The following is a 25,136-nucleotide window of genomic DNA, read 5'->3' as shown; positions in this document are numbered from 1 at the left end:
AATGCTCTGACTGAGGGAAAGAGGTTGTTCCCCCAAATCTCACAATACATGTCTGCGGTCATCCTTTCCTTAAAACAGTGCATTCGTTTTGTCCCATGTGCAGAAAAACACCCCCAAAGCATGATGCTCCCACCCCCATGCGTCACAGTAGGGATGGTGTTCTTGGGATGGAACTCATCATTCGTCTTCCTCCAAACACGGTTTGTGGAATTATGACCAAAAAGTTCCATTTTGGTCTCATCTGACCACAAAATCTTCTCCCATGACTCCTCTGTATCACCCAAACGGTCATTGGCAAACTTAAGACACGCCTTGACATGTGCCGGTTTAAGCAGGGGAACCTTCCGTGTCATGCATGATTTCAAACCATGACGTCTTAGTGTATTACCAACAGTCACCATGGAAACGGTGGCCCCAGCTCTCTTCAGGTCATTGACCGAGTCCTGTCTTGCAGTCCAGGGCTGATTCCTCACCTTTCTAAGGATCAGTGAGATACCACAAGGTGATACCTTGCATGGGGCTCCACTTGTACAATTGTGTCTCTGGTGTCTTTGGACAGCTCTTTGGTCTTGGCCATGTTACAAGTTTGTGTCTTAATGATGATGCACGGGGTGGACAGGCGTCTTTATGCAGCTATCGACCTCACACAGGTGGATCTGATTCAGGATAATATATGGAGTGGAGGTGGACTTTTAAAGGCGGACTAACAGGTCTTTGAGGGTCAGAATTCTAGCTGATAGACAGGTGTTCAAATACTTATTTACAGCTGTATCACACAAATAAATGGTTAAAAAAAACATACATTGTGATTTCTGGATTTTTCTTTTTAGATGATCTCTCTCACAGTGGACATGCACCTACGATGAAAATTTCAGACCTCGCCATGATTTCCAAGTGGGAGAACTTGCAATATATCAAGGTGTTCAAATACTTATTTTCTTCACTGCAAACGAAGGGAATTGGACATGGTGCATGAAACATTTTTGCCTTCAAAGAGTCTTCATGTTTACAAACAATGCAAAATGCCATTGGCATGCTAACGTTAATGTCAATAGCTGCCATGCTAATGCAATGTTTATTGAAACACAAATGGTTGGGCAACACATATAGAGAGATCATATAAAACTACTCACACGCAAATTTTCTTTATTCGCTAAAAAAAATATATATATATTACAGCATCCTTTTGAATCACCCATGTAGCAGCAGAAAAAGAAATACTACTCGTGTTCATTTGACAATGTACATGTTCATTTATTTTTTTGCTACTTTTGTTTTTAAGTTATCTCCATTTGTTTCAATGGGCAAAGATATCTTACGACTGAAGCACAAAAAAAGTTTTTTTTGTGCTTTTGAACAATATTTATTGACAAAAAAAAAAATGCAAGGTGTCGTGACATGTATTTGCAGTATGGGCGAGTATTCAAACACATCCTCGGATGAAAGCGCGGGTCTGCTCGTCATCCCGACCGACTGCGTGCGGAACAGAAGACCGACACGTGTTAATTTATTGTAACAAAAATGTTGACTTCCACGCGCTCGCCTCTTCAAATATTTATGGGCTAGCCTGATAAAAATATGCAAATGTTGCCCGCCCGCGTTGCTGGATTGCCGCATTCATTATTTTGTCAGCGCTCAGGTTGAAGCTTTGGACCAGATACTTTGAAGTGCTTTTATTCTGTGTTTTTTTTTTTTTTTTTGTGGAAGTTCTGTTTGACTTTTCCTTCCGTTCTTGCTCGTTACGTTGTCGTTTACTCCTTTTCCACTGCGTCGACCAATCGGATCCCTCCAGTCACTCGTGTATAACGCGGGTGTGCCTCGTTGTCTCGCAAGTTAGTTCGGTGGCGTTGCTTTCGTGTCGCTAGTTTTCTCATGTAGTGTGAAGCGGTTAAAAGCACTGGTTTAGGCACACATTCCAGTAATTTTTTTTTTTTTCATTTTTAATTTTTATTTTATTGTACTCACTGTAAAATACATACTGTTGTTTCTATATTTTATATAGAAAAGTTAGAGAAAACTGCAAGATTAAACAAAAGAAAAAGAAAATGTTTTCAAATTCAAGGATGAACTGTTGTGCTCAAGTAACACACACAATTTTTTACAATTAGGACCATCTAAAAAAAAAATTGTCAAAGTAACCAAAATAATGACAAAATGGTCATCCCAAAAATAAATAAATAGATTAAAAAAAAACAGCTGGAGGTTTTATTAATGAACTGTATTTTTGATACGATTATTAGATACTGTGAAATGTCATAGTAAGTTAAGTTAAAAATTAACAATCTGCTCTGGAAAATTATGGATAAATATAGCAACATGGTAAAAAAAATATTAAAAAAAAGAAAAAGGAAAAAAAAATTGAAATATCCTGCACACCCAGATAAACATTTTTTTTTTTTACCCAAATGTTGCAAAACAGTTAGATGCAAATGTTAGGACTTAAAAGTTAACTTCAACTGAAGTAAACACGTTCACTGAAGAAGTTTTAAAATGAAAAAAAAATGTTTATTTTGTGCAATTTAGCATTTTTTTAGTCTGAAGAAAGATCCACCAATCCTTTGACGCAAACACGTCGGATTGATCTAATTTCACATTTGTTGTATGATAATAAGTTCACAACACCCCCTGGAGCTGTATGTATGACTCCCTCCTAAATATTATGTGAAGTACATAAAATGTTCATATGAAAGCCCCCCCCCCACACACACACACACGGCTGGAGGTGGGGGGCGTGGAAGTGTGTTACCACGAATGGCCAAAAGGTGGCGCGTGAGGCCCGTCAAACGTGCGAGCCGATTTCGTTCCATAAATTAAAAAAAAAACGTGAATCAATTCAGCCCGTTTCGGTCCATTTGAAGATGGAAGTATTATGGAAGTACACGGGGTGTGGCTTGCACTGTACTTGACACGTGTTCGATTCTCACACCATCTTGGAACAACTGTTGAAAAAAGAAAAATTGCTTTCATGGCTTTTTCCATTTGTATTCCTTTCGTCAACATTAATATGACTTTATGCGGTTAGATGATTTTTTTTTATTATTTTTCATTTTTTTGAAGTGGGAGGGGGGGGGGGTAGTGCCAACGTGTGAGGCGTTGACAATAGTGGGACATCTGAGCTTTTATGACAAATTGGGGAAGCTCCGTCGAATCGTTGAGTTGCACATTCATCTCTCTCTCTCTTTCTCTCTCTCTTTCTCTCTTTCTTTCTTTCTTCACCTCTTCTCACTCTTTCAGCTGTGTGACTCTTTGGATAAGAACCCCCCCCCCCGTCACGTCCCCCCCCCACGACCTCTCTTCTGTCTGACAGATGCCCGAGTTGTAAGTACTACTTTACTTTTTTATTTTTTAAATATATTCCTTAATTTAGATTCGGCATTTTGGCTTTCTCTAAATTTATAAAATACATTTAAAAAAAATAACTAATAGTTTCTGGTGATTTTTAATTACATTTCTGCTTTCATTAAATAATCATGGCAAATTCGAGTCATCTCGACAATCTATAAAACAAATATGATCACTCTGGTTATATTTAATACTTGTTTTAATGAACGACGGCAACATTTTTTAATGCAATATTTGGATCGGTGGGGCGAGTGTTCATAATTGTAGTCAAAGTGGAAATAGTTTTCTTGAATGTTTGACGGTTGAATGGTCCAAATAGAAGCCTGCGATATGATTCATATTTTGCAGTCAAATAGTCGCTCGTTTGAGTGATTTTCGGTGGCGTTAATTCAAGCGCTATTCCACAGACTTTATAATATTTCGCAGATATTCATAATTCATATGCAGCCCCGTGGAATGATACTGAATGGAATGTAAATAAATGTTTGTTCATTTCAGTGCTTTCAATCAAGAAATCCGCGTCGGCTCGCGTGTGAATTCTTCATCAAATCAGACAAAATATTTGACACCTTCACGTTCATCTTTCTTTTCTAAAAGAAAAAAAATAATATCTCGCTTTAATGTTTTAAGGCAAATTAAAAAAAACAACGAAATTGGGGGTGCACGTCCAACTTTGCGTCACGGGTGTTGTATTCGTCTTTTTATTTCATATTTTGCATCCCTCCTTTCTTTCTGTCCACTACACGAGCTTCGTTTTTAGTCATCGGATGAAAGCTCGCTGGGAGGAGGAGGAGGAGTAAATGGGGAGGGGGGGATGAGGAGGAGAAAGAAGAAAAAGAAGAAGTCCTCCTCCCTCCATCCCTCCATCCTGATCAATGCCCCGGCCACTCACTTTGTGATGTCTCGCGTGGGTGTGGGTGGGGGGCAAAAAAAAAATGCTTTGAATACCTGCGACACGGCAGCGAGCATTGATTGTCGAGATTGACAGCGCCAGAGAGAGAGAGAGAGAGAGAGAGAGAGAGCGAGAGAGAGAGAGAGAGAGAGAGAGAGAGAGAGTCGGAAAAAAGAGGGAGGGAGATAAAGAAGAGAGCAACAAAAGCTCTACTTGTACTTTTGGACAGCTCAACTTCGGCGAGCGCGTGCGGGACCTTCGCTGATTCTCATGCCGCCGCCTTGACGAAACCCAACCGAAATCCGACAGAAAGAAAGAAAAAGAGGGGAAGAAAGACAAAGGAGAGAAAGAATACTTTTTTTGTTTTTTTACGTTCCTTCAGCTCCACTTGTCTGTGTTTTTTTTTTTTTTGTGTGTTACGACTACGGAGAGGAAACACACACGCCGCTTTCTCCTCGACTTACGTCGTCAAGGTAAACAACAAACGTTGTTTTTTTTTAAATTTTTAATCCTCTTGTTGCTCCTCAACGGTGAAGGCGAGGCATTGTCGGAAAAGAAATAACTTGAGTAAAGTGATCGTCGCGGCGTGTATTTGTTTATTTATTGTTGTTGTTTTAAGAAAGTGCCGCTAGCAGCAACAAGCTAGGTGCGCACGAGACAAGTGATGACTCAGGCGCCTTCGCGGACACTCCAAGCCCTCCCATCTCAACCCCAAACTTGACTTTTTCTCCACTTCCTCCACTTTTACCGGCGTCCTTAGCCGCCGTTCGGGTTTTGTGAGCGGGCGCGCGGACACCGGCTCGAAACTCCCACCGTGACAACTTGTTGGCCGCGCGCGACGCCCGTTTCCCACGTTGTTCGGCGCGCACCTGAACGTGTCATCCCCTCCTTCGGTTTTAATCGGTTTTGGGACACGTTCAAGTGTCTCCCGTAACTTAAATCGCCGCATTTCATACTTACGCGTGGGAGCCTCCGCGCTCGCCGCTCCGCTCGCGTCTCGCCACGTCTTATGCACACAAACCAAAACTCATTTTTGTTTTTTTTGTGTGACTTCTTAAATGACGGACGGCTTCTAATCCTGGGAGAACGAAGGCGCTCCCCGCTCGCTCGCACGCAGGGTCGAGGGAATTGACCTGTAAAGAATGCACAAGTCGTAAATTCAACGCAACAATCGCAGGACTTGCCCATTTACAGAAGATGCACTTGCACGCAACTCTTCTCCATTTAAGAGCAAAGCCCGGAAACTCGGTGGGAAGGTGCAAATCAGCTTCAAAAACCGCAACAACAATTTATTATTATCATTTATTTATCTGCAATTTAAACGCACTGTTCCCAAAATGTAAATCATTACATGTGACGTCAAAACAAATATTTTTTTGAATGTAGCGAGCAATAAAAATCCGTTCTGGAACGTTAAAACAAAACAAAACAATTGTCCATTAGGATGAATTACAATTGTGTATGATTATAAACAAATTCAATTGGGGAAATGTAATTGCAAAAAAAAAAGGAAATATTGTTGCAAGGCCCGCTATTGTGTTTTATGAGTTACTTTAAAACATTTAAACACCTGATCTTGCATTCCACAATTCTATTGTTTTACATGAAAACTAATCTTGCAATTCTCAAGGGGGTAAAAAAAAAAAAAAAAAAATCCCCCCCGACTCCCTCAAGCACGTTTTTATTTCTCTCCCCTACAAATTGATTTCAAAACATCCCGACTTTAATTCGCGCACTGCAATTGCAATTTGTTTGACCGCGGTGACGTTTCCACATAAGGCAAAGGTGGTCGCGTCTAAATGGCACAAGTATAATTAGACCGGCCATTCAGCACATTGTTGTGATGGCGGCGGCGGCGGCAGACCCCCCCCCCCCGGCCCCCCCGCGCAAAGTGCACGCGGAGTGCGCCAACTTCGCGCACGTTTTGCGTTCGACGCGCATACTTCGCGCTGCGTTTCCGCTTTTTATTTGTCTTTTTTATTTATTTTTTGTCCGCGTGCAAATGATGTCTCCGATGTGCGCTCGATTTACACACCGACGCCAGATTAAATCTACTTGCCGTATTGCTCTCGTTTCAAATTGTGGTGTGTGTCGAGACTCCGTGCGGCATAAGAAGAAGAAGAAGGAGACATATTTCAACATTTAATTTTTTAAATGATTGATTGGCATGACGGGCACCTGGCTGACTTGTCTGAACACTTCCGGCTCTCTGTCCGAGTCCAATGTCTGTTTCTCTTTTTTGCAAGAGCAACGTTGGCCCCTGAACTATCGCATATATTGCAATTCAAAATCATAATTATTTGTTTTAGGGACTGATCTCACTACAAAGTTGTTTAGTCTAAGTGCCACAAAGTCCATTTGCTTAAGATCTACAGGTATGATTCACTTAGAAAGAGCTTTTTGAAGAAAAATATGGATGTGAGGAGGGGGGGGTGCATTTTTATCATATTGCTTGTAGACATTTCTCCGAATAAGTACACACTGCCTGCTTTTGCTTCTTGCTCGTGTCTCTGTGATGCACAAAATAATTCCTCCACTAAACCAGTTTAGGTTCTGTGTTATTTTTGCAAGCCACTCAATTAAAATATAGACATCAGCAATTTTAAACACATTTATGATTTTTTTTAAATGACATTACAGCACAATGAGATTTATCACTATAAAGAATATCGGCTTCAACTTTTGGCATCAATGATTTATTGTGACTGTCGATTAGCGAGCGTAAATCCAGCAGCGGCTGATTTGGATGCGAGATTTCACAATCGGCATGCAAGTGACGGGACGCGTGGTGAACTCCGGCCACAACGCACTGGATCGTGTGTGTGTGTGTGTGTGTGTATCTTGGGATGGGGGTCCGGTGGGAGTTCTACTCTTCTTTGTTCTACGACAGCCAAAGGGAAAAACGAGATGTGGAGAAGTAAACGACGGGCAAGCACAACGCTAGCGGATCATAAAAATGCTGTTGTGACGTCTGTCTTGCGTTTTCCCCGATTTGCAGGCGAGGATCCAAAGTAACGGGAGCGCGGGGCCCGTCGTGATCTGCCCCCCTCCGACGAGAAGTTTCTGACAAATTTGACGCAGGCGATAATCTCACTCGGCGATGTGTCGGGTTGTTTGGTGGCGGCGTGCAAATTAAGAACAGCGGCGAGGTTCTGGGTCCCCTCCGTCGGCGGTTCTTCAAGTTTTACCGCCTAAAAAAACACAAACGCGGCGCTCCGAGTAGCACCGTCGTGTCAAGCAGTCAGGTTCAGAAGCACAGAAGGCCCAAGTGTTCATCAAAAAAGCAGGGACGGCGCTTTTATTTGTACACGTATCAGTTTGAGGCCAGCACTGAATTGTTAACTATCTGATGCTTGTTTTGAAGGACGTTGCCACGATTCCGGCGTGCACTCGAAAATCTTGAAAACAATTCTTAAATGTATATTTAATATTATTGTAAGCCACTGTAAAAAGGTTGAACTTTGTGAAAAAAAATTAAATACTGGATTACATTAAAATGTTTTGTACATTTGAGTTCATTAAAAAAAAAAAAAAAACGAGTTCATAAACAAACAGTGCCTAAAGGTTAAAGGTCAATGCATTTCCAAGTTAAATACAACCGAGCTGGCATTCCGTGTACCACTAGAGGGAGCCCCGACGTAGAAGCAGACAAACCCCGCGCCGCGCTCGGAGGATCGCCCGGCGACGCTGACATGAAAGGATGAAAGATGGAAAAAAAGACAAATGTAAATATGCTCATCTTCACATGGCGCGTCTAATTGCGCCGCAAACTTAAGTGGCTCATTTTGGCCCGTATCGTTCACTCCCGGCGACCGATGTTTTTCTAAAAAAAAAAAAAAAAAAAAAAAAAAATTGGCCATTTTCCTTTCGTCCGTAGTTGTGCATAATTAACGGTGACTTCAAAATGAAAGCGCAGCCTCTGTTTATTTTTGTGATTTATTAGCCCCCCCCCCCCCCAATTTTACACCACCTATGAATATGTAGACTTAATTGGACGGGCCTTGGTTGGGGGTGCGCGTTTGAGACGGGCCGCCGGCCGTGCAAGTCAGGTGCGGGAATCGCTCGGGTTGATTGTTTCCGACGAATCAGACGAGCACTTGTGAGGATGTTTCGCCTTGATTGCCGCATGAAAGACGAGCACGGAGCCGACGCGCGGTAATTAAAACGTGTTGGATTTTAGAGTGCCTCCGCACACACAAATTAGAATAATTTCTCGGACACTTAGCCTAAACCGGTGTTAACCTTAAACTACTTCCTCGGGCCGCAAATGTAGCGACATATTGACACACCGAGGATGTAATTTTGTCCCCAGAAGGGAGGTGAGTCGCCGCAATGGGCGTGTAACCACTTGTGCCCCCGCGACATGAACAATTCACAGCCAGCATCTGACCGAGGCTGAGAAGCGTCAGGTTGTGTGAGCAGAACGCAGGTCCTTGAAAGTGAATTTGAAGCGAAACGCTGGTCTCAGTCGCCGCTTGTTTGCGCAGACTTTTGCCGATGATATCCAAAGAAAACGAGCTCTTCTTCTCTCCCGTCTGGCAGCCATTCGGAAGCTTTTGTGTAATTGCTTCGGCCGCAGACGCACTCGTACCTGAACCACCCGTTTGACGCCAAAATGTACGCTTAATGTACGTATGAGTGTTTCTTATCGTGAGCCGGTCGCACAAAGGCAGGATTACGCCGCAAAGAAAGCAGCGATCGATATTGTCCGCGCCCCGGTAGAATCGCAGAGGCTTGTATCCCGCGATGGAATCGGGTGAAATGAGATCAAGCGTATTGTTGGCGCTTGTCCTGGAGCTCCGACAAAAGGTGACGCGATCCCGCCCTCGATACTCGGATCAGGCCTCGGCGAAAGCGTTGACAGGCTCGGCACGCGAGTCCTTCGCTTGAACCGGCACGGGCAGCTGTTATGCTAATGTTGACGGTTACGTCGTTTTAAAAACCTTTACATCACCGTTAGGTGTGTCCAAACTTTTTCCTTTGATGGGCGAATCCAGTCGAGACCGAAAGAACAAGATCCCGGATACAAGCGGCCGAAATGAGTTTCCTCCGCAGGGTGTCCGGGCTCTCCCTTAGAGATAGGGTCAAAAGCTCGGTCATCAGGGAGGGGCTCAGTGTCGAACCGCTACTTCCCAGATGAGGTGGCTTGGCATCTGATTCCGATGCCTCCAGGACGCCTCCCTGGTGAGGTGTTACGGGCATCTCCCACCGGAAAGAGACCCCGGGGATGACCCAGGACACGCTGGAGAGACTACGTCTCTCGGCTGGCTTGGGAACGCCTCTGGATCCCTCCGGAAGAGCTGGAAGAAGTGGCTGGGGAAAGGGAAGTCTGGGTATCCCTGCTGAAGCTACTTCCCCCGTGACCCGACCCGGAAAAGCGGTAGATAATGGATGGATGGGCAAATCCAGAGCAGCCGACAGCCAATTCGATCTTCTTTGACTTTATTAAACATGCTAAAACAACCCAACACGCTTATCTATTATATTTATATACATACTGTATATATTTCGTTGTTTTGGGAGGTGTGCCTGCATCAGTTTTTGAAGGATGTTGGAGTCTCTCCCAGGCCTTCCCCATCTGGTGAGAGAGGTTTGTGGACCAGGTCCGGTCAGCCGAGATGTATACTCCGGAGAACTTTAGCCGGTCCAGCCTGGTCCACCTCCTCCCTTTGAGAGGGCAGAGTGTACAATGCGGCATAATCTCCTGAAGTTTACGATCATCGACTTGGTTTTTCTAATGTTTAGGTCTTGGACCAGGGGAAGTTCTAGAATTATAGGCGTAAGGGTGCTGGGATTCAGTTTAGGAACACTTCAGTTTCCCCCAAAATGGGGCAAAAAGTCTATAACTTGGACCTAAGATGAAATGATATCGTAGTCTGTTCCATAGTCCACCATCATTAGCTTTATTTGCACTTTTCATCATTTATCTCACACTCGCAATGCTAACACGGAACGAATTACGCGCTAAACGGCCGAACTGAGCTCCTGCTATTACACATCAGGCCACGGATACTACAGTGTTTGTGAGTGTGTGTGTGTGTCTTTTTTCTATGTTGTTGTGGGGACCGGAACTAATGAATGACATTTCAATTCATTTGAACGTGGAAATTTTATTTATCAGCGAGTCAAGGTATTGCTGTATTTAAAAAAAAAAATATGCAGAACTAAAAGCGATGAGTGAACGACTCAAATGTTGGCGGCGGTTGAGAACTTGAGCATTTGTGGAAGTGGAGGAGAATGAGGTGGAGGTGACTAAACAGCTGACTTTGCAGCGGCGATTTTGTCCCTCTCCCGTTATCGACGCGGTTTTATCGGGTCTTTGGCCTTATCGGACGGAGCATCCGGGACAGAGTTGCGTTCCACCGCTTTGCAATCCCGCAATAATTTCCATTTTATGTGACCATGGTAGTTCTTCTCTTTGATGTCATCATTCTGTCGGTTCTGAAAAAACACGAACAAACAAAACGAAAAGAACATTTCACCGTTTTTGTGGCGTATTTCCTAGCAGAACTTGCCGTTGTGTTTTGTTTGCACATCTGGTGGGAATGCATCCTGGTAAAAGTTTAAAAAAAAAAAAAAAACCCAAAATATGGTACGATGGTTAACCTGGGTCTCGTCATGTCTATTGTGTTGGTACACAGTTTGCGTTCCTCGTGACTGAATTTCGCTTTCCAATGTTTTCACAAGATGCAGGACGTCATCGCGCTTATCCCAACACGAGTCCCCCCCCCCCCTCCACCGACCCCGTTTGTACGATTACAAATGATCTAGTTGGTAAAAGCTGACAGACGGCCGCGGATCTGCCAGCTCGCTCTGACACGAGACGTAAAATATGCTCCACGCTTGTGACTTGGCCCGCCAATCTGGCCTCTTCTCTCCCAATTACAACCGTAAAGATGCTGGAAGCCATTTTTATTGGCACGTGAACGTTTTCACATCGACGTTGCGATTGTGGCGCGAACGCCGCGAGCGGTCGCGCCGTAAACGGGCGAGACGGCTTGACTGTGACTTCGGGAGGATTGTTTTGAAGATGATACTTTGAACGTACTCCGCGGCTCAACCTGGTTACGGGGTTGCTGTGGATTTTCCGGATGGAAACAAACACCGATCAAATAGTTTCATCGTGAACCAGCGAATGTGAACTTCTAAAACAGGCGGGGGAAGTTATGGAAAAGAAAGGACATATTGGGCCAGAAATCGAATTTCTGATTGTTATTCCAATGGAACGCGCTCATGCCAAATATAAATCAAAGTGACAAAGAGGAAGGAGGTGGAAAGAATCTCGTTGCTCGACTTCTGATGACGTCGGCCGGGGTCTTCTCGTGCCCAGGTCTTTCGTTTCATTTCTTTTGATTTCCTTTATGACGATTCCCGTCGTGATATTTTATGTGAAAAGAAACAAGGTCAGACGGGTCTTTTCGTGACACTAAGTCCCGTTCCGCCGTCTTGCGTTTAATAAAAAACATGTGAATTGTGTAAATAGTGTAGTCTTTGGTGAATGTACACCGGTTTCACTTGTGTTAGAAACATGCAATCATCCCGCACACACACGTCCACACACACTATGTGAGATTTTTATTTTACTTTATTTTTTGGTAACGTACGGAGTCCCTAAAGGGACATTGACTGCACTTAAGGAGAGAGTGAAAGTATTCTATTCAGAACAGAAGGCCCTTCCTACAGAGCCCCTAAAGGCACATTGGGGGGGGGGGGTAATCAAAAAACGAACTGGTTTCTCATTGTAATGAGAAACTACTCCATTGCATATGTAGTTGTATGAAAGACCTTTATTCCTTATTCAGGAAGCTACCGCTAGCAGGTAAATAAGCTACAACTACCTGAAGGTAGGAAGCTACCGCTAGCAGGTAAATAAGCTACGACTACCTGAATGCAGGAAGCTACCTCAAGCAGGTAAATAAGCTACGACTACCTGAACGCAGGAAGCTATCTCTAGCAGGTAAATAAGATACAACTACCTGAACGCAGAAAGCTACCTCTAGCAGGAAAATAAGCTACGACTACCTGAACGCAGGAAGCTATCTCTAGCAGGTAAATAAGCTACGACTACCTGAACGCAGGAAGCTATCTCTAGCAGGTAAATAAGCTACAACTACCTGAACGCAGAAAGCTACCTCTAGCAGGAAAATAAGCTACGACTACCTGAACGCAGGAAGCTACCGCTAGCAGGTAAATAAGCTACAACTACCTGAACGCAGGAAGCTACCGCTAGCAGGTAAATAAGCTACGACTACCTGAACGCAGGAAGCTATCTCTAGCAGGAAAATAAGCTACGACTACCTGAACGCAGGAAGCTACCGCTAGCAGGTAAATAAGCTACAACTACCTGAACACAGGAAGCTACCGCTAGCAGGTAAATAAGCTACGACTACCTGAACGCAGGAAGCTATCTCTAGCAGGAAAATAAGCTACAACTACCTGAACGCAGGAAGCTACCGCTAGCAGGTAAATAAGCTACGACTACCTGAACGCAGGAAGCTATCTCTAGCAGGAAAATAAGCTACGACTACCTGAACGCAGGAAGGTACCGCTAGCAGGTAAATAAGCTACGACTACCTGAACCCAGGAAGCTATCTCTAGCAGGAAAATAAGCTACGACTACCTGAACGCAGGAAGCTACCGCTAGCGGGTAAATAAGCTACAACTACTTGAACGCAGGAAGCTACTGCTAGCAGGTAAATAAGCTACGACTACCTGAATGCAGGAAGCTGCCACTTGCAGGTAAATAAGCTATGACTCATAGGTAGCCATTTTTCTACATTCTTATTGTAATGAGTAAGTTACTCGGTGTAATGAGTAAATTACTCATTACAATAAGTTACTCATTACAATGAGAAACCAGTTTTGTTTTTTTTTTCAATGTCCCTTTCGGGCCTCCGTAGGAACGGCCTTCTGTTCTGAATAGAATACTTTCGCTCTCTCCTTAAGTGCGGCTGTCACCCGGTCCAACGGCGACGCGACGCCGTGACTTTCCATGTTTGCGTGGTCGGCTCGCAACTTAATGCAGTCGGGAATAGGCTGGGAATGAAATGAGGAGGGGGGGGAAAAAGCAGAGACACCAATTACATGTAAGAAAAAAAATAATGATGTACGGGAAGAATCATCTGCTTTAAAAGCAACTGCAGCGAGCAGTGGAAAAAAACAAAAAACAACAAAAAAAAAGGGGCCTGCCTAACAATGAAGCTAAGAAAATATTGGATCGCTGCACGTTTATAAGCAAAGTGCAGCTGTGGTGAGGAAAACCCAGCGAGCCCGAAGAATAAAGCCAAGAAAGTAAGTTCTGCTATAATCACTTTCTTGAATGGGACTAAAAAAAGAGAACTCTGCTGAAATGATAGAGAAAGCTTGCGGTTTGGCCCGTGCTGTAAATTTCCCATGAGCCTCTTTGACAATCTGAGGGGGGACAGCCACTCTGGCACACGACACCGACCCGCATTGGAGAACACACACACGGGATTGGAGGAAGCTTGTTGGGGTGGGGAGGGGGGATGATTGGCAGATGAACAGAGGGGGGTCTTGGGTGGGTGAGTGGGGGTAATCTGTCCGACATGAGCAACAATGCTAAAGCGGATTTTCTTCAAAATCTTTTTGCTTCAGGTCAGTGGAATAACCCCCCCCCCCAAAAAAAAAAAAAAAAAAAAGGATATGATGCGCTAATTGCAAAACACTTGCAACGATTCACTCCGGAGTAAGGGAGGAAGTGTTTCCCCGCGTTTCAAACCCGAACCGTGCTGCCCTCGCCGTGACCGCGGCGGCGTTCGCTTGCCCCGACGCGGCGCATTGTCCAAACAGCGGCGTCCGCGGAAGCAGAACTGCGCAATTACCGAGCAGTGTATCAATGTAAAGGGTCGCTTTCAAACGGAAACTGCGCGGGAGGGCGCGAGATGCTTTTCCCGAGAGCTGCACTTAAATGTATATGTTTAACACAAAAGTATTGGGTTTCTCTCTCTTTCATTGGCCATTCGAATGAGGGAGTTCGTGTGCAACGCTCGCTACTGTTTGAAGCGTGCGGAATGTTAGCGTGTTTGATTGAGGGAGAGATAATGAAAGAATATCAAATGTTGTACGGCAGCCAAGGCCCGGGCCTCGGGAAAATGTGGAACCGATTCCGAGCGGAACGTATACGAGCGGCAGCGCGCGCGGGGCGGCTGGACGTGGCTGCTTGTGGTCGTGCGTCAACAGGGAGCGACGCTTTATGTCGTCGCTTCGGGGTGGAGCGGGGGAGGTGCAATGTTCCTCCTCATCCTCCAAAAAAAAAGCTAAATTTATTGGTTACCATCTGCAGGGTGGAGGAGTTTGGGTTACGGTCAGGCCAAAGAAAGGCTTCTAATTAAACAGTCATCATTATCAACTGGTGGCCAGTGATCATCATCTCCGACGCTGGTCGTCCAAGATGAACACGGGATCCTTGAGGCTTTGCTCGAAGCCAGCGGAGGCCTGAATTAGAATAGAAGGAACACCAGCGAAAGTGCTCGCGACAAATAACCCACCCCCCACCCCCCCACCCCAGTTCTTGGCAGGATCGGCCGCACGAGGCGCTCGCACCAAATCAGGTTTTAAACAATTACCCGAGATCAGAGAAACCCAGTAAAGCCCCAGTCCTGGCGCCGGCTCTCGCCTCGCCTGCGGTACTTCGGTCCAAAAGCCCGGGCTAAGCTTTCGATAATTTCAATTAGCGTAAAGGAGGTCCGCGAGGGGAGCGCTTCTTTCGAGTTTGACAGCCCCTTAATGTACTATTTCATGGTTTGGCATGTGAGTGACACATGGGGGGGGGGGGGGGGTGTTCGGAGAGAATGGGGCGGGGGGGACCTTATTAGGACCCAATTAGAAGCCTGCGATTAAGGGGAAAGTGACTGCGATTAGGTGACCTGCAGATCATGTGGCAGCGTGGATGAATATTCACAAGACAATTCAGAAGGATTTATTAGCCTGCGTCGGTTTTGTCTGGGATGTCTTCATCGACTAGCGTGTCTGACCCCCCCCCCCCCCTGACTCCCCCCGCCTTCTCTGTCTGAGCACAGCTTATGTTTACGTGATTATCTCCAATATTTGGCCGTGAAAACGTGTATGAACCCCACTTTGATCTTTTCAGACCACGTGCGGTCAAAATAAACGTCTTGTGAATTTGACACGCCGCAGGGTGTCGTTTTGCACGTGCGCAGACATTTTGGGGGACGGGTGCTGTAGCCCAGAAAAATGGCACCCAATGCAAAAAATAGTCGTATAAATACAAAAACTGGAACAACGAGGTGCTTTCAAGTGACCGCGCCGGTGGACTATCCAGTGGGAAGATACATTTTTGGGGTCTGTAGACATAGCTAGCTAGCTAACGACGCGTCACCATTGCGCCGGTTGACCGGGGATGTGAACAAAAGCATCCGAGTTCTTTTATAGTGGGGCGAGGGGGAACTCATGGTGTTATCCAAGTGCATCACCGGGTTTTTTAACTCACGCCCTCCCCCAAAAATTAGCTTGTGAAAAACAGTTTAAAGCTACCCTTTGCTGCGAGAAGAAGGTATCTTCCAACGTATACCGCATGGATCCAGAAACAAATCCCTGTATTGACTTTGACAAAAGATGACTTCACGTTTTAGTTGATATATTTCCCGTGCAGCACATCTCGGAGGAACCCCATCTTGTGACATGTCTGCTATTTCATCAAAAAAACTATATTTGATCTCACTTTTAGAAGGCTCCGACAATGGCGAGATTAAGTGCAGATTTTCTTTGTGACAAAAAACATTTTTTTTTTTCCCCGCCGCAGATGCGCTTTTGGAAATCTTTTGTGGGCGCGTGAGGAGAGCAGAATATTGCGAGATTTGACAATTTCACAAGCGACTTCCTCCTTAAAATGACACTGGCTTACCTGGCCATTACGCCTTTTGATTGCGGCGGTACATGCCTCCGCGCTCGGAGAGGTATTCATCATAAGATTAAACTCCGCTGGCTGCCTTGCTAAAAGGTGCTTATCTTGCTGCTATTCAAAAAAAAAAAAAAAAAAAGTATTTTTTTTCCAATTTCAGCTTTTTACTATTTGGCCAAAGTGAACCCCCTTTATAAAAAAAAAAAAAAACAGTAGGATGTAGACAGGGCCCACGCTCACAACATGCAGTACCGCGCGTTTGTTCACATACGCCGACACAAGTTGACGTCCCGCCTATGGCTGGAAAAATATTATGACACCATTTAGGAATTGCAAAGGAACAGCTGTGGGAAAGTCTTTTGTTTCTGGAGCTCGGGAGAAACGCTCGAGGATTGTAGTGATAATTTGCTGCATTGTTTTTCTTGATGATTTTCGGGTCATCGGAACCTGCCAGGACAGGCTTCGGTTTGCTCAGCATCTTTTTTTTTTTTTGCAGCGAGTCACCGTTGATGTCAGTTTTGTCGTGCGGAATAACGAGGAGCACGTGTCGAACGAGCGAACCGGACTCGATCTTTCACGTGACCCACCTGTCAAGCTTTCAGCGCCCGTTAACGCCAACCTCATGTTGCCGCTGATGGCTCAGCCACTTAGAGGAATGTCCGTCTACCGCTTCTCGGCACCGCACTCTGCTCTCGAATTCGGGAGCCCTGCAACAGCGGGACAAACAAACCCGAGTGTGTTTTCCGGAATTTCGCTGCCCGGCGTCGGACGGCGCAATGGCGGTTTCGTCTTTGTCTCGCGCTTAATTAAAAGTGTGCCGTGAGCTTGCGCAGATTCCCTCCTGCCGTCCGTCTGCAGAGTTTTACAGTTTCTTGTCCCGCGCCGTAACAGGCTCACAGGACACGACGGGGCTGTAATAACCATTTGGCAAAGCTTTTATAACCCTCCCTCCCCCCCGGTCCTAATTTCTAAATCCAACATGGACGCTGAAATGCGGCATACATGGCACACGCTGTGATGTCACTTGTTATTGCTGGACAAGGTGAAGCAGTAAATTTGGGATTATTTTCCACAATCTGCTGTCTGGAGCGCATTATGTCACAAAGGCCACATTGTAGCTCCTCGGGTGCCGAGCGGCGTTGTCCGCCCGCTTCCCTTGTTCCGTTTGGGTCCAGGCTGAAGATTTGCTCGATGCCCATTTCCTCTCCTTGTGTTGGAATCAATGCACAATGGGCCTACGGCCCGACTCGTTTAATGGGAGAATGGTGAATGCGCAGACTAATGAGGGAGAATTGTATCCAGAGATGTTTTTTTTTTTTTTAATATGACTACATACTTGGGTCAATTGCTGTGGTACATTGAAAATAATCACGCTGGATGTATTTCCCTAACTTGGCTGTAAGATTGTTAAGGCTCCGATTCGGAGGATCCAAATGAGCGCCCCCGTTCTTTTCCTCTAATGAAATTATCCTTCAACATTTGATGGCAGGAACCTCTTACCTTGTTTGACTTATTTGTTGCCTGACCGTCGAGGTCTTTTGACCTTTTATTTCAAAAGCTCTCTCTCTTTTTTTTTTTTTTTTTTTATAAAATCCAGAAAAACTCGTGTTAAACTCAATTACACGAGTGATCAGCGACTCAAACGCGGTATTTGTTTTCTCCGAGTCCCGCTCTCAGCCCCCTTGTCCCTCGCTCCTGGCCCTGCCACCTTGGGGGCAACGAGGGGGGGGGGGAGGTGAATTAGGAGAGGGAGATGGGGGGGGGAGAAGGGGCAGTGGTGGCTGGGGGGCATGAGCGAGACGAGAAAGGGACAATGGGGAGACCAAAGTGCCCTACACTCTCTGCCATGTCGCTGGAGATTTGTGCCCTCCTACTAAATCATTTCCCTCTTTAGAAGATTACGAAGGCAGAAAATATTCTCAAAGTCCCTCTAAATGCACTCGTTTGCATTTTCAAACGCAACTTATTAATTGTACGTTTCCCCGCCGAAAATGGAAATGACTTATGCGGCTGTAAATAAGAAGAAATGAAAAGAGGTGATAGTGTTAATTGTGGAAATGGCTGCAGCGGGGCGAGCGGCGCCGGCGTGAAATTATTAGCCTCGTGTACAGAATGGCCGCACGCGTGCTATTGTTGAACACTTTTTAAAATGAAAATCTTTTTATTGTATGTCATTCAACCCAGCCAATAATAACTCAAATTCCTTGTAAAAGATGCTGCACATCAACATGCAACGAGATGATGTCACCGAGCAGCCCGCAAATGTTTTCCGCCTCGGGCCTCCTTTTGGAAAATGATTATTGGTCAACCCAGGACAATTTTTGCACAGCAAAAAAAGTCATTGGTGGAAAACTGTGACCCTCCTAAATTGTGCTAAATGCTTCTTCTGGGAAAAAAAAAAGAAAAAGAAAAGACAAACACACAGCATCATTTTCAGACAGATCGTTTATGGATCATTTGTTTTCTTTCTAGTTTAATTCGGCATGTGATTGATTTTCAGTGCGGTGCTGTTGGAAAGTATCCACACGACGCTGCGGCTGACATGAGCGGGGATCATTGCAATACAGACGCTCGCGGATTCGCCCTCGTCAAACTTTGAGCGGGGCAACGATTGCAGATTGGTTATTTTGCTTCTGACGGAAGTCGTTAGCACGTTTGGACAAGGAAGAAATATGTGTATTATCTGAACACTGATTATTGGGATACAAAATACACGCAGTGATTGTACTCAGCCTAAAAACTGTTGGCTTTGTTGTTTTTCTATGAAGTGTGTTTGCACAAATGTAACAATGTTCTGTATTTCTTTACATAGTAGCCTGGGGCTACTATGTACTCAACTTCAAAGTATACAAGGTGTTTATTATGGGAGTGGCACTGTATCTATTTTTTTTTTATTTTGAGATTTTAAAAAAGGAAGGTGTGTAATTGTTCAAGTGTACAACACATTGATGATTAATTGATGGATATTGTCAGTTAACGGTAGTTTACGGTTTTAAAACTGCTAGCGAGATTCGACTGTAACGTCACTTCTCGAATCCTCTCAACCGTCGAGCCTGCGGCCAAGTCCGTGCCACTTACTGACGCCCAAGAGAACAATTTTCAAACGTGCTTGCGATTACACAAGTGTTCCATCGTCACAAATAGTCCCGGAGAATCTAGCGTCGTTCAAGTGGCAGCACTCGCAATGCTAAGCTAGCATTGGCGCTGTAAACAAGCCGACATTAGCCATGGCTGCTAAGTCGCTGTACTGGAGTGTTCCTATGACACTAAATGTTTTATTTTTGGGGAATGTAGAACAATTAAAAATCCAAAAGAGATTAGAAACAAAGGAAGATGAGTAATTGTTCAAGTGTACAACACATTGATGATTAAATGAAGGATATTTTTTGTTAAAGGGTAGTTTACAGCTTTAATACTGCTACCAAGATTCGACTGTAACGTCACGTCTCGAATCCTCCCAACCGTCGAGCCTGCGATCAAAGCTGCGCCGCTTGCTGAAATGTGAGAGCACAATTTTCAAACGTGCCTGCGATTATACAAGCGTGCCGTCATCACAAATAGTCCCAGAGAGTCTAGTGCTGTTCGAACGGCAGCACTAGCAATGCTAAGCACGTATTAGCACTGTAAACAAGCCGACATTAGCCATGGCTGCTATGTCGCTGAACTGGAGTGTTCCTATGACACTAAATGTTTTATTTTTTGGGAATATAGAACAATTACAAATCTAAAAGAGGTTAGAAACAAAGGAAAGTGTGTAATTGTTCAAGTGCACAACACGTTGGTGATTAATTGATGGATATTGTCTGTTAAAGGGTAGTTGGTAGGTGCTAGCAAGATTCGACTGTAACGTCACTCCTCGAGTCCTCCCAACTCTCGAGCCTGCGACCAAAAGCCGTGCCACTTTTCGTATATGCCTGCGATTAAAGGAGTGCGCCGTCGTCACAAATAGTCCCAGAGTGTCAAGCGTCGTTCAAATGGCAGCACTAGCAATGCTGAGATAGCATCGGTGCTGTAAACAAGGCGACATTAGCCATGGCTGCTATGTTGCTGTACTGGAGTGTTCCTATGACACTAAATGTTTTATTTTTTGGGGAACGTAGAACAATTAAAAATGCAAAAGAGGTTAGAAACATACCCGTTGAAGAAAAATGCAGCTAATTCTCCGTAGCTTTTGACTTCTCTCAGATTCCGGCTTCCCCTCTGCTCCGCTCGTGTTTGCTAATCTTCTGCCCGTTGTTGCCAAATGAGGAACGGGCAATTTTCTCCACCCCATTAGTCGGAGGTGGCTATTCCACCAGAGTTCCAGTAAAGCTCCCGATGCCCAAAAGGCGCAGGTCAGCGCAAAGCCGCATATCGAATGAGAGATACCAAAAGATCATCTTTTCACAAATGCGATGAAATGCCTTTCATTATCCCTGCACAGGACAAAATTATACAGTATGTGGCAAAAAAATTGCATACCACCTTTTTGAGCGGAGGCCAGTATTTTGAGGAAATATATTTCGTTACCAAAATTGTGTTTTAATGTAGTTCGTTTAGTTGAGTTTACCGGTTGCACTTTAACTTAAATCAAGGTGGGCAAGTAAAGACAAAGCAATGTGGGATATATATGCTTTTATTCTTTTATATTGTCGTCACAAGTAGCTGAAGCGTCACAAATGTGCAACATTTATTATATTCCTTTCGTCTTTAGGCGAATTTACAGTAAACGTGTAGGAGCATGTGTGCGGCTGCGTGCAGAGTGCCGGCCCCGCTGATTCTGCTCGTCGAGCTCTTTGTCCGCCACCACTCAATGCGTCTGCCTCCTCAGGAGACTGCCAGCCTTCTGTAGTGCTCCTCCACAAAGACCCGGCCTCTTTTGAGGTGTTAAAAACTTCCATTATGCATCTCCCTGGACAAAAAAAAAAAAAAAAAAAAATCGCCAAGCCCATTTTAGTCCAGTTGCAGCACAAGCGGACATTGTGGCCACGCTTCTCCAGCATTCATTTCACAGATTCTAAAACCAGTATGTGGTGAACAGGATTTGAGGGGCTAAAGTGCCCCGCGAGGGCCAGGCGATAAGAGGGGAGAAACACCGGCGCGCGGTAAACTAGAAGATGGGCTCGGGGAAATAAACACATTACCTGGGCGAGAGGGAGAGACTTGTTACACTCCTGCACCCCACACAAATACGCGCACACACACACTGATAAAAAATAAAATATCCGTGCATAACTCGCAAGTCGGGAGAAGACGTCTCATTGGTGTGCAAGAAGACGAGCCGTTCGCGACGTTGTTCGTCTTTACAGGCTTTGGAGTGAAGAATGTGTGCGGGGAAATCAAAGAGAATTGATAGGTTGCACACTTCGAAGCGCCGGGACCCAAATATTCTTTGACTCTCCTTGTTTGACGCATTAAGAAAATAAACGTGTATTTGCAGAGAGGCAAATGAAAGCGTTTCCATCTTCGTCAAGCTGCCGCCTTTGAAACAAAAGCGCTCGTGCGTGGGTTTTCGTTCCCTTTTTTTGCGTTACCCTTGCACGTTGGCCCAAAAAATGCTAATCCCGATTGTGCCCCGGACAACGATAGTTGCACCAAAGTGTCACTCTTACAGGCATTCCTGACACACCGGTGCAAGACATTTTGTGAGTCTCTGGTCTGTGGTGGCTCAGTGCTAGGATGAGTTCGTTCGCAGAGACAAAGATGAAAAGGGGATTAAAAGAGAGGTTAGCAAGCCGACGACGGTTAATGCCGTGCACGTGAATGGAGCAACTGTTTGGCGTGATGCGGACCCGTTTCCAACACCGAAAAACTCCAATTAAAATGGAGTCAGGCAGGCACCAATACAGTTAAAAAAGACAGCGGTAGGTAGAGTAACAAAGTACATATTAATATTAATGCAGCGCTGTACTCTGGTGATTTATTATTATTATTATATCCTTTGTCACCAATTTTGTTCATAACTTTTACGGACAGAATCTCTAGGCGCAGTCGAGGCGTACAGGGGGTCCGGTCTGGTTGGTTCGGGCTTGCCTCAGCATTGCATATCCTCTCTTCGGAGTTGATCTGGTTCTGTTGGCTCCATCAAGCCGTCATCTCCAACGATCACTGGAGCGGTTCGCAGCCGAGTGTGAAGCGGCTGGGACGAGAATCAGCACCTCCAAATCCGAGACCGTGGTCCTCAGTCGGAAAAGGGTGGCGTGTTGCCCTCTCCGGGTCGGGGGCGAGATCCTGCCCCAAGTGGAGGAGTTCAAGTATCTTCTGGTCTTGTTTACGAGAGAGGGAAGAATGGAGCAGGAGATCAACAGCTGGATTGGTGCGGTTTCTGTAGTGATGCAGACTTTGTATAAGTCCGTTGTGGTAAAGAAGGAGCTAAGCTTCAAGATGAAGGTTTCAATTTACCAGTCGATCTACGTTCCTACCCTCACCTATGGGCATGAGCTGTGGGTCATGACCAAAAGAACACGATCCTGGCCACAACCGAAGCGAAATGAGTTTCTGCCGCAGGGTGTCCGGGTTCTCCCTTAGAGATAGGGTGAGAAGCTCGGTTATAGTGTAGAGCTACAGCTCCTCCGCATTGAGAGGAGCTAGATGAGGTGGCTGAGGCATCTGATCCGGATGCCTCCCAGACGCCTCCCCGCTGAGGTGTTCCGGGCACACCCCACTGGAAAGAAACCCCGGGGACCACCCTGGACAGTCTGGAGAGACTTTGTCTGTCAGCTGGGCTGGGAATGGCTCAAGATACTTCGGGATTGCTGCTAAAGCTACTGCCCCCGCAACCCGAACTGGAAAAGCGGTCGAGGATGGATGGATGGATGGATGGATTATTATTTTTTTTTTGCTAAACTCACACGGTGGCTCAAAATCGTACTGGGAAATCAAGAGCAGCCCGCACCAAACGCTCACTAAACTGTTATCTCTCACAAAGCCCTACAAGAGGCCCGAGTTCAAACGGCAATCCCAGGAGGGCGACGCGTTCGCTTCATGTGTACTTTAAAGATACATGAACGTCTCCGACATGGGAGGTGCCAGTACAAAGGAATGGCCTTAGCCTGTGTTTTCACAGCTCAGTGAAGATATCCATCCATTATCTAAAGCACTTATCGTAGGCGTTTGTGAAGAGCCCGGGTGAGACGCGGGGTACATCCCGGCAAAATAGAACCTGGCTAGAATTTGACGTATCAAAGGGAAATTGATCTCTCGTCATCCGGTTTTCAACGGCGCTTGTTCTCATTAGGGTCACGAGCAGCTTGAAGTTATCCCGACAGATTTTTGGGCAGCAGGCATGGAACGACCTGGACTTGCGCATGAAGTCCAGACCAACAGCCATGACGACTCATATTCAGGCCTAAGGACAATTTAGTATTTTATTACACGAACAGAGACGTTTTTGAAATGAGGTGAACAAGCAAACTGGGCACGGTTGTTAAAATCCAACACAGTACGCAAATATCGGGCTATTTCGGGACGAGATCGCTGCTGGAATTTAGACTCAGTGTTTATAGATTTTGGGTTGCTTTATTTCCTTTAATGCAATGCGCGTGCACTCGTGTGTGTGTGTGTGAGATAAATATATGACTCATGAATGTTCAAGAAAAACTCTTCGACACGAGTTCCGCAGGTGACTCTGAGTCGTTTGTCCCTGATAGTTTGATGTCATCTTCCCATTGTAAACAGTTGCCTCATGTAATTGTCAAAGATATTATTTGTTGAACATTTTCAACAAGCAATGGAAGAAATTCAACAAACGAGTCGAGTTCAGTCGGCTCCCATTCCACGGCTGCAACGATCGCGACCTGGGTGACCCGGATTGCACAAACTCATTTTTGTAGTTACGGTTTCCCTCGGAGGGCCCTGATGACTGTGAAACCAAAGAAATCTTGACTCGCCTCATCATATTTACACGTGAAATTTATGATTTCGTTTTGGAATCAGAAATCAAAGATCACCAGTTTTTCAGCTATTGTTCATCTTTTTGGGTGAGTCACTGATGGTGTAGTGCAGGGGCGTCAAACTCATTTTTCTGGCGGGCCGCATTGTCGTTCCGGCTTCCCTCAGAGGGCCATTGGAACTGTGAAACAATAAAAAATATTTAATCGTATCATCATATTTACATCATCAATTTATGAACTAGGTTTGGAATCCGAAATCAAGGGCAATGTGTTTTTCAACTGGTAACAAAAATGCTTGTATTATCTCAACTTCGTCATTTACGATTACGATTTTGCAAGAATCATGAAAATTGACACTCTAAGATTTGGCTCCACGGGCCACATAAAATCATGTGGCGGGCCAAATCTGGCCCCCGGGCCTGAGTTTGACACCTGTGGTGTAGTAGTACACACTCCTGCCTTTGTTGGGGGGGGCAGGGTGGGATCGATTCCCGCTCAGCGATGGTGTCGATATCTGCCCTGCGACCAGTTCAGGGTGTAGTCTGCCTTTCGCCCGAAGCTAGCTGGGATAGACTCCAGCTTTCCCGTGACCCTTGTAAGGATAAGCGGCTTGGGTAATGGATGGATGGATGTTCATCTTTTGTAATCTCCGTGGCTAAAATGCAGAGTCAGGAAGGGCATCCGGTGTAAAATTGTGCCATACAAACATGCGTTCATCTGACACTAACGGGAAAAGCAGAAAGGAAAAGAAGTTCATCTTGGGTAACACACAAATGCTTGTAATATCACAAAGTTATCATTTATGACAATTTGAAATTTTGGTACACATACATCATGTAAATTGCCAAACTTGATTTGCCTTCGCGGGCCCCTTGAAATCATACGGCGGGCCGGATCTAGCCCCCCGGACCTTGAGTTTGACACCTGCGATCTACACAGATGTCAAAACAAAACGGAATTTCTAGCAAGCGCATGTAATTTTTTAGAAAAACTGTTATTGTAACAGTAAGTTAAAAATGACTTCGACCACTATGTTATTAGTCTTGTGAAATTTTTTCCACTATGAATATTCCGCTGAATATCTTTCCCAACCTATATTGAGCCAAAGCGCATATTTCACAACAAAAACAGGATTTCACAGCACACCACT

The 25,136-nt window shown here is 45.1% G+C and overlaps 1 protein-coding gene across 3 annotated transcripts in view; it reads left to right on the top strand.

Annotated features, from left to right (window-relative positions):
- Positions 1–4,469: 4,469 nt before the first annotated feature.
- sox6 (SRY-box transcription factor 6) overlaps positions 4,470–25,136 on the top strand; it is a 169,531-nt gene continuing 148,864 nt past the window's right edge. For all 3 annotated transcript variants that reach the window (XM_061813779.1, XM_061813778.1, XM_061813777.1), the window contains exon 1: positions 4,470–4,707. The gene's annotated coding sequence lies outside the window, so the exon portion shown is untranslated. The remainder of the gene's footprint in view (positions 4,708–25,136) is intronic.

Source organism: Syngnathoides biaculeatus, chromosome 3 (genome assembly GCF_019802595.1).
Source record: "Syngnathoides biaculeatus isolate LvHL_M chromosome 3, ASM1980259v1, whole genome shotgun sequence".
Taxonomy (NCBI): domain Eukaryota; kingdom Metazoa; phylum Chordata; class Actinopteri; order Syngnathiformes; family Syngnathidae; genus Syngnathoides; species Syngnathoides biaculeatus.
The sequence above is the reverse complement of the archived record's forward strand: the minus strand, read 5'-3'. Positions and strand labels throughout refer to the sequence as shown.